Source organism: Pinus tabuliformis, chromosome Q (assembly GCF_031772625.1).
Source record: "Pinus tabuliformis cultivar Carrire ecotype Pingquan chromosome Q, CPIR1, whole genome shotgun sequence".
NCBI lineage: Eukaryota > Viridiplantae > Streptophyta > Pinopsida > Pinales > Pinaceae > Pinus > Pinus tabuliformis.
The window spans coordinates 847,574,447-847,582,156 of record NC_142296.1 but is presented as its reverse complement, the minus strand read 5'-3'; positions in this window follow the sequence as shown (position 1 = coordinate 847,582,156).

The following is a 7,710-nucleotide window of genomic DNA, read 5'->3' as shown; positions in this document are numbered from 1 at the left end:
AAAATTTAGGGATCACACATACATGACTATAGAAATATTTCCAACTCGAAATTCCTAAGTTAATAAATTCAATTAAACGTAATTAACTATTTATAGGTTGCTATGAGAATAGAACTCAATTTTAATTCACAATTTAGTTCAAGGACGAATTAAATTGGAATTTCTTGTTGCCATTTATCAACAAATCTACAAGGGTTTTATATAAGAGAGAGAGAGAGAGAGAGAGAGAGAGAGAGAGAGAGAGAGAGGGAGGGAGGGAGAGAGAGAGAGAGAGAGAGAGAGAGAGAGAGAGAGAGAGAGAGAGAGAGAGAGAATCCCTCAATGAAGTAACATGCAATTGAATTGTTTTAAATGCAAGTTTTTTTCATTTTCATGCTTTTCTTATATTATATATATAATTGGATATTGTATTTATGTCTCACATTACAAATGGTTTTTTGTTATTAATTTTTTTTTCAATGTTAGCAAATTGTGAAGGCCATGCAAATTATGATTAAGGAAACCTTCTTTTTTGTTGAAAGAAGCCCTAGTTCTTGGGAATGAAAGATGGTGAAAAATGATCATGTAGCTCAAGTTCAAGGGAGAGATGACTTTTCTTGAAATGGTAATTATTTCCTATATTTTATTACTATTGGTATTGATATTCTCTTGTATACTGAGATTTATTTCTTAAGATGATGTCAATTGCATATATTGGTTTATTATTGAATCTAGGGTCTTTTCATTCAGGCTCCTGCTAATTTAGAACCCTAGTGAGTTGAGATGAAACCGAAATAAATGGTCTTGATTATTTGAAAATGTTGATCTGTGAACTATAGAAAAGGGTTGAATTAGAAGGATCTAGGTTTTGTACCCTAGGATTGATTTATTTTTCTATAAATCAATTGAAACCCTAACCCATACATGATGATGTGAATGAGGTTGTCTTACAATATTGCAAGATGAAGGTGACAAAGTGGATGAATGTAGTCTATGAATTAAGAAGGACCCTAAGCACTATAATAATTGACAACTGAGTTGCAAATAAATAACAAAAAAGGAGGATCAGAAGAGAAATTCAAATGATAGGGTGCACACTTGACAAGGAATGACAACTCAAGAGGAAAAAAAATTCCACTTTCTTTCCATCCTTTTACGTTTGTGGATGGAAAATTTATGGAATAAGAATACTTGCAATGTGCATAAAATGTATTACAGGTAGATAAATAATACAAAAACTAATAAAATAAATTAAGAAACATTTTTATGACTAAATAAAAATTAGACAAGAATGAGGTACATGAATACGTGAATGAGCTTCTCCTAGTTTCAATAATAATATATTGTAGTCTAATCTTGGAGCAAGGTATTCCTCGATTTGATGGAGAGACAACAAAGTCAAAATTGACTTGGTTGTTCATCTTTTGGAATGAAGGAGGTTTGCTCCAAGACTATCCAAATCTTAAATTATTCTCCACTGAACAAGGCCTACCACGTGAAGGTGGAAGCTCTTATGCCACCCCCATCACATCACTCTCCATTCCCCAATACCCAATCTATCTACTATAATTTTTTTTTGATAGGAACACATTAAGATTCATTCATACACACTAGAAAAGCCTGAAATTGATAAAGAAACATATTTATTGACAATCATCTTCTGACAACTTCTAAGCAAGCATATTTCATATTTTTCTAACATATGTACAAAAAAGTATGCAAGAACTCATTCAAAAATAATTATACATAAATATGTGTTTTTCTAAATCAAAACTTTTACAACAATATTTATTATAATATACATTGTACATCATCAATTGTTTTTCGGCTCTTCTTATTACAACCTATATAATTCAAAAGTTTTTAATCAATTTGTGCATTTTCATCTTCTGGCTAGGGATGTTCTGGTGATAATTGTAATTGGATCCTTTGACACATTACAACCTATTCATGACATTCTCATGGAATCGAGGATGTTGTGTAGAAGCATTTCCTACAAAAAATATTAAATTCATATGGTTCGTTATCAAATATCATTGAAGTAATTTTTTAATAATAAAACATACCTTTTCAATGTAATTATTTATCTTGTGAACTAGCCAACGCCATTGCAGTGACTACCTCATGGTTGTCTTCTGGTTGAGGATTGTCCTATATGGCATGTTATTACATTCAAACCATAAAATTTATAAGTAGACAATCATAAATGGATAACTAAAAAAAAGTACATACTTTATAAGAACAAAATTATTAAGTATATGATTAATATACAACCCTATTACTGTTGTGGGCCTCATCTTGGGGTTTCACCCCATTGTTATGGGGTTCCTCAAGAGCATCAAAATGTTCTAGATGGTGAAAAATATCAGAGCATTGATGCTCAATAGTCATGGGATCATCTATATTTGTACTACTCCCATGCTAATTAAAGAAAAATAACACATTGGATTTATATCAAACATGATTATATTTTCTAATTAATTTAAAGGTTAATGTTGATTGATTTTTATTTACCTACTCCTTCAAACTGGATCTTGGGGTTTACCCCATGTTTTTTTGGCATTTGAATACACCTTTAAATATGAACTTGAAACTAATATCAAAGTCTTCCTTCATGGATTCAGTTCTGAATACATCACCCTATATTGCATAAGAGTATTGATTTTTTTTATTTTCTAGTCAAATTACCAGAATGTTAGAAGGCGATATAACATATAATATTGTTAAGAAATTTTGGGTACTTACCGTTCATGCCTATAACATCAAATAGCCGCCCTGGCCTAATTTATGTTGGCCATGATTCTCAAGCCTTGCCTTAGTTTCCTTCGAAGCGTTGTGGAGCCTATGAAAAGTTTCAAGTATGTTATATACTACAATTTTATTCAAAACTAAAGAAAATTTAATGTATTGAATTCAAGATGTAATTTATACATTGCTTGACCAGGTGGTGCTTTCCCTTCTTTTCTCAATTCCTTCTCCTTTGCGTCATCTAAGAGGCCCTTCCATTCCATATCTGGAATCATGGGAGGGTGCTCATACCTAGGGTTTTCTGCCAATTTTCTCCTATAGTGGTCTTGTAGGTGTTTTAACTATCTTTTGATTGCAACTGCGAACTTGGTTTTATTGAAGGTATAGATCTTCAAAGTAATCCATAAGCTCCTTTCTAAGATTGGAATTTGGGCAATTCCACCTTTTGCGTATGGTGGGCCCAAAAATATCTAATGCTTTTTCATCCATTTTTGTATAAAGAATGTTATTAGCTACATGCCAAAAATATAATCATTAGTTTGAAAATAATAATATAGATGACTTATTTTTTAGATAGAAAACATCAAACAGTTAAAACATCAAAAAATACTGGGAATTTTTGGTGTTTTTATTGGAATTCCTTCCTCATTCACCGAAAATGTGCTATCAATTTTCCTTGTACTCTTAACATGTGATGTTCTAGGAAATGAACTCATAATTTCATCAGTACTAGGGTCACCTCTATCACCACCTAATCCAGAGCTTGACTACATGTTTGGCTTGGGGGTCATGTCCTCATTAGCCATAGCCAATGGTGTGGACCCAATGTACGTACTAGGAGCATGACCACTCAAAGGTGGAGTAGTGAATAACTGCCTTGAAAATATATTTTGGGTGCTAGTGTTGGCCAAATTCTCACTTCAGGTCTCATCAATTCCACTAATGTCAACACCGAGCTCAGGATCAACTAAACGTTGTAGGAGGGGAGGTTCCTCTAAATAACTCTACATAAGAAATAAATTAGTTTTTTTATTAAACAATTTAAAAGTTCAAAGAAAATCACTTTAAAATATGGTTATTACCTTTTATGACCAAATATATTCTCTCAATTTATTTATCCTAGCCTTGGTCACATGATTTATATCCCTATTATGAATCAAATCCATAATTTCTTTGTTTGTTTTCGTCACATACTTTCTTAATGTCACCTCAAGTTTGGGTGATGACCACAACTCTTTCTCATCAAGAACATCATCGTCATGGTGGTTAGACTAAATATTTGAACAAAATAAAGTTATTATTTCAATTATATAAAAAAAAACAAACTTTCACATTAAATGTAAAGCAAAATTGTTATTTTTTTACTTTTGACTGTGTAGGTGTTTTTCCACACAGATCAACCTGTCACATAATCATATAATTAGAGAAGTGAACTCTTTAAAAAAATGTTAAACAATAGGTATCAACATAAAATTTTAATTGGAAGACATATAAACACATACAAACATGGCGAATAAAACAAAACCTGTGGTAATATATGAAGTAAGTAGAATGTGAAAAGAAATCCAAATTTTTGTGATATGGTCTAATGCAAAACTGAATAAGTTGGTATGGAATCCTTGAGGAATGGTGTATAAATATTGGATCTGAGAATATTCTGCTATTTAGTCCATGTTTCTTGTAAGAAAAATGAGTTTCATCAATGAATTCCATTATAAAATGATGTCTTCTATCTCATTGATGTGATCCCTCTATGGCATAATGGTATTATGTTCGGAAATACTTTTGAGGAATATTATGTCTAGATCAATGCCTTTGAGAAGTACAAGATGAAGAGGGAGATGTTGTTGTTCATAAAAGCTAAGTGCTCTATCTCTCTTCTTTTACTATTATTGATTTATTTAGTAAATCTAGTCTCTTTATTTATTTTCATTACTTGATTGTAACTAGTCTTTTATGATCTTCCCAGAGAGGATTATAGGTACTTACTGAATACTTTCTCGGCTAGAAGAAGTTATATTTTCAAAACAAAGCCTGTGACTAGTGCTTGGATTTAGAGGGAGCTTTAAATCTTGAAAATCAAGCAATAAAATCTCACTCATGTCATTATAGATATCCAAGGATTGACAAAGACTAGGGCAATGGCACCAAGTTGTTAGCATACTTGCCTAATAATTATAGATGGTTAAACCTAACATTGTTGGGCACCCCTTTGGTTTGACTGGTGTTTTTTCTAGTCTCTGAGAGGTGTACCTAAGGGTTGTGCGCTATTTTCAAATGTACTGATTTGCATAAACTATAATTTGATTAGTGAAAATAAGCTTCTTTCTTGAGTTGTTCATACTGTTGGAAAATGTAGCTACGATCAATCTTCATAATTTTCATTCACTAGAAAAGCGGCTTTCTAAACTACTAAAAATTGTGGTATCAAAATATTGATGGAGAATGTAGAGAATTCATCCAAAGATCTACATCGAAAGGGTGGCCAAGTAAATATTGATTCAGGAAAAATTACTAGTTTGCTAGCAAGGGTTTCTTATGTTATTCTGAATATGCATTTAAAATAGAGAAATCAATTTTTGAGAAAACATGGAAATGAATCTTTGTTCCTAAAATTGATATATGTTGAAGCCTTAGAGACATCAGTCACAGAAAGGTATTACCAGATCATGGATATGAAATATTATTGGTAAAGACATAGGGATCTGGTCTCCATAGAATGAATCATCTCTTCCTTGAAGATAATTTGCATAAACAACCCCTGGATCAATAGGTAAAAGTGGAAAGTATTGAGTAGAATGTCAAGCACATGGAGTTTCAATCATTAGTTTGGGTAAAAATGTTTACATGGATTAATGCTTAATCATAGCCTCAGTTTGTTGAAATATTAATGAAATCACCTTAGTGAGATCATACGAAAACACAAACCTAATAAGATGTCTCATGGGTGCTCCTAGCATAGCTTGAATTATTGATTAAATGCAATCATAAAATAATGTGTATTGGCCTTTAAATTCATGGCTAGCACTCAACCATTAATTGGAATGATATGTTATAACGTCCTATAAAAATTGAGGATGAATGGGATGTAATAACCTATCCATCCCCTAGGCTATAGTTCTCCATCAAGTAGAAAACTCCAAATTTACCCACTATTGGTCAAGTTTTGGGGCAACTAGCTTAAGAAAACCCAAAATTAGGGTTTGAAGTAAAGTCTACTGAATCATTAAGGAAGAAGATACCCCTCTAGGAAATATATAAATATGAAAGGGATGAATTCATTTTGGATCATCAAGTGTGAATCAATTTAGTTATTTTTTAACATTAGATCTGAAGGTTTTAAGACCTCTCTCTCTTTTGTAAATTTTGGTGGTGAAATATTCCACCTTAGTTGACATACTTCTCTTGTTATCTCTGGTATTGAAACAAGATTTCTATCCAAGTCAATGAGTTCTATGAGGTTTAATAACTATTTGGGAAATAAATTCTCTAATGATCAATCTTTGTTTGAGAAATGAAGTTTTCTATTGAGATTAATCTCCTTTTTCGGTGTGATAGAAGGATGGTGAAGTCTCTATTGACTTAGATCCCTTGTTCTGGGCATAGTAGAAGGACAATGAAGCTCATGGTCTCTTTCTCTAGGCATGAGGGTATCATTGAGGAGGAAACAGGATCATCTATTTACTCTTGAAGGGATTGTGCAAAAGTTCGATCTCCATCATAACATTGAATCTAATCGAAGATTTTTTAGGGAGATAAACGGGTCTATTGAAGAAACATAAAATTTTAATTCTAGCATAGTCCAAGATTGAAGTATTTAAGATAGATCGAATTATCCTTCCTGTAGAAGTAAATCTCGAGTTTTATACTAGTGAGTATTTTAGAGAGAAAATGAAACAAGGATCTCTGGAAGCACGAGTTTCCTGTGGAAGAATCTGAAGTTTGTTTAACTGAAGTATCCATCCTATAGCCATCCATTGTAGTATTAGGAGGGTTTAACTACGACTTTAAATTTGGGTTAGCATTTTATTGTATAATTAGTTGATTCTATTAAGTGAAAATCATATTGATGTGTGAAATTTTTATGAACTATATTTCATGTGTATTGGATTGATTAGTATAGTGCATTGAATTCAATTCATTGGATATTTTATATTATGTATATTGTTAAAGTTTACTAAAGGACGCATTGTCTGTTTGAATTAGAATTGATGATACGTAGCACTGTGCCTGCATCCGGTACCTACGAAAACCACAAAATAAAATATAACCAAAACCCAACGAAGAAAACCTAGAAATTAGCCCCTTTGTTCATGAATAAGTTAGAAGAGGCTGAAAGGATTACTATTTTTTAGCCTTCAACTATTGCTTTTTCACACTCAAATCCTCTGATCAGTCTCTGGCGTGTACCAAGGTATCTCACCACAAGACCTTATAAGAATATGAAAGGGAAACCCTCATCCTTGCTTTTGACTTGCATGCACCTATGAATGATGGAAGGGAAATAAAGGAAAGAGAACTCATATTGGGATGAAAGGGAAGCCCTTGTTCTCTCTCTTCACTTGCAGAAGCAAAAGAAAGGGAACAACAATGCTGGAAATTGATAATGGTAAACAAAAGTCTTTTGGGCATCCCCAATTTGCAACTTGCACTCGAATCATAACATAAAAAATATATATTAGCACATATAGTAATGTAACATATCATTTTCCCAAAAGGTTAAATATATATAAAGGAAATCATGTAGATAATTATTTTAAATAATGACATATAATACAAGATAGATATTTTTAAAATAGAAAATCATAATATTCTTTAAAGTTAAATATTCTTCAAAGATAAATATGCATATATATTTAAAAATTATTATCAAAATGATAGATATTTCAAAATGTTGACTTTGGTTTGTTTTATCTAGAGTGAACCCCACACACATACATTCATTTTCATTAGAGAAGACTATGCATACACATTTAAAAAATA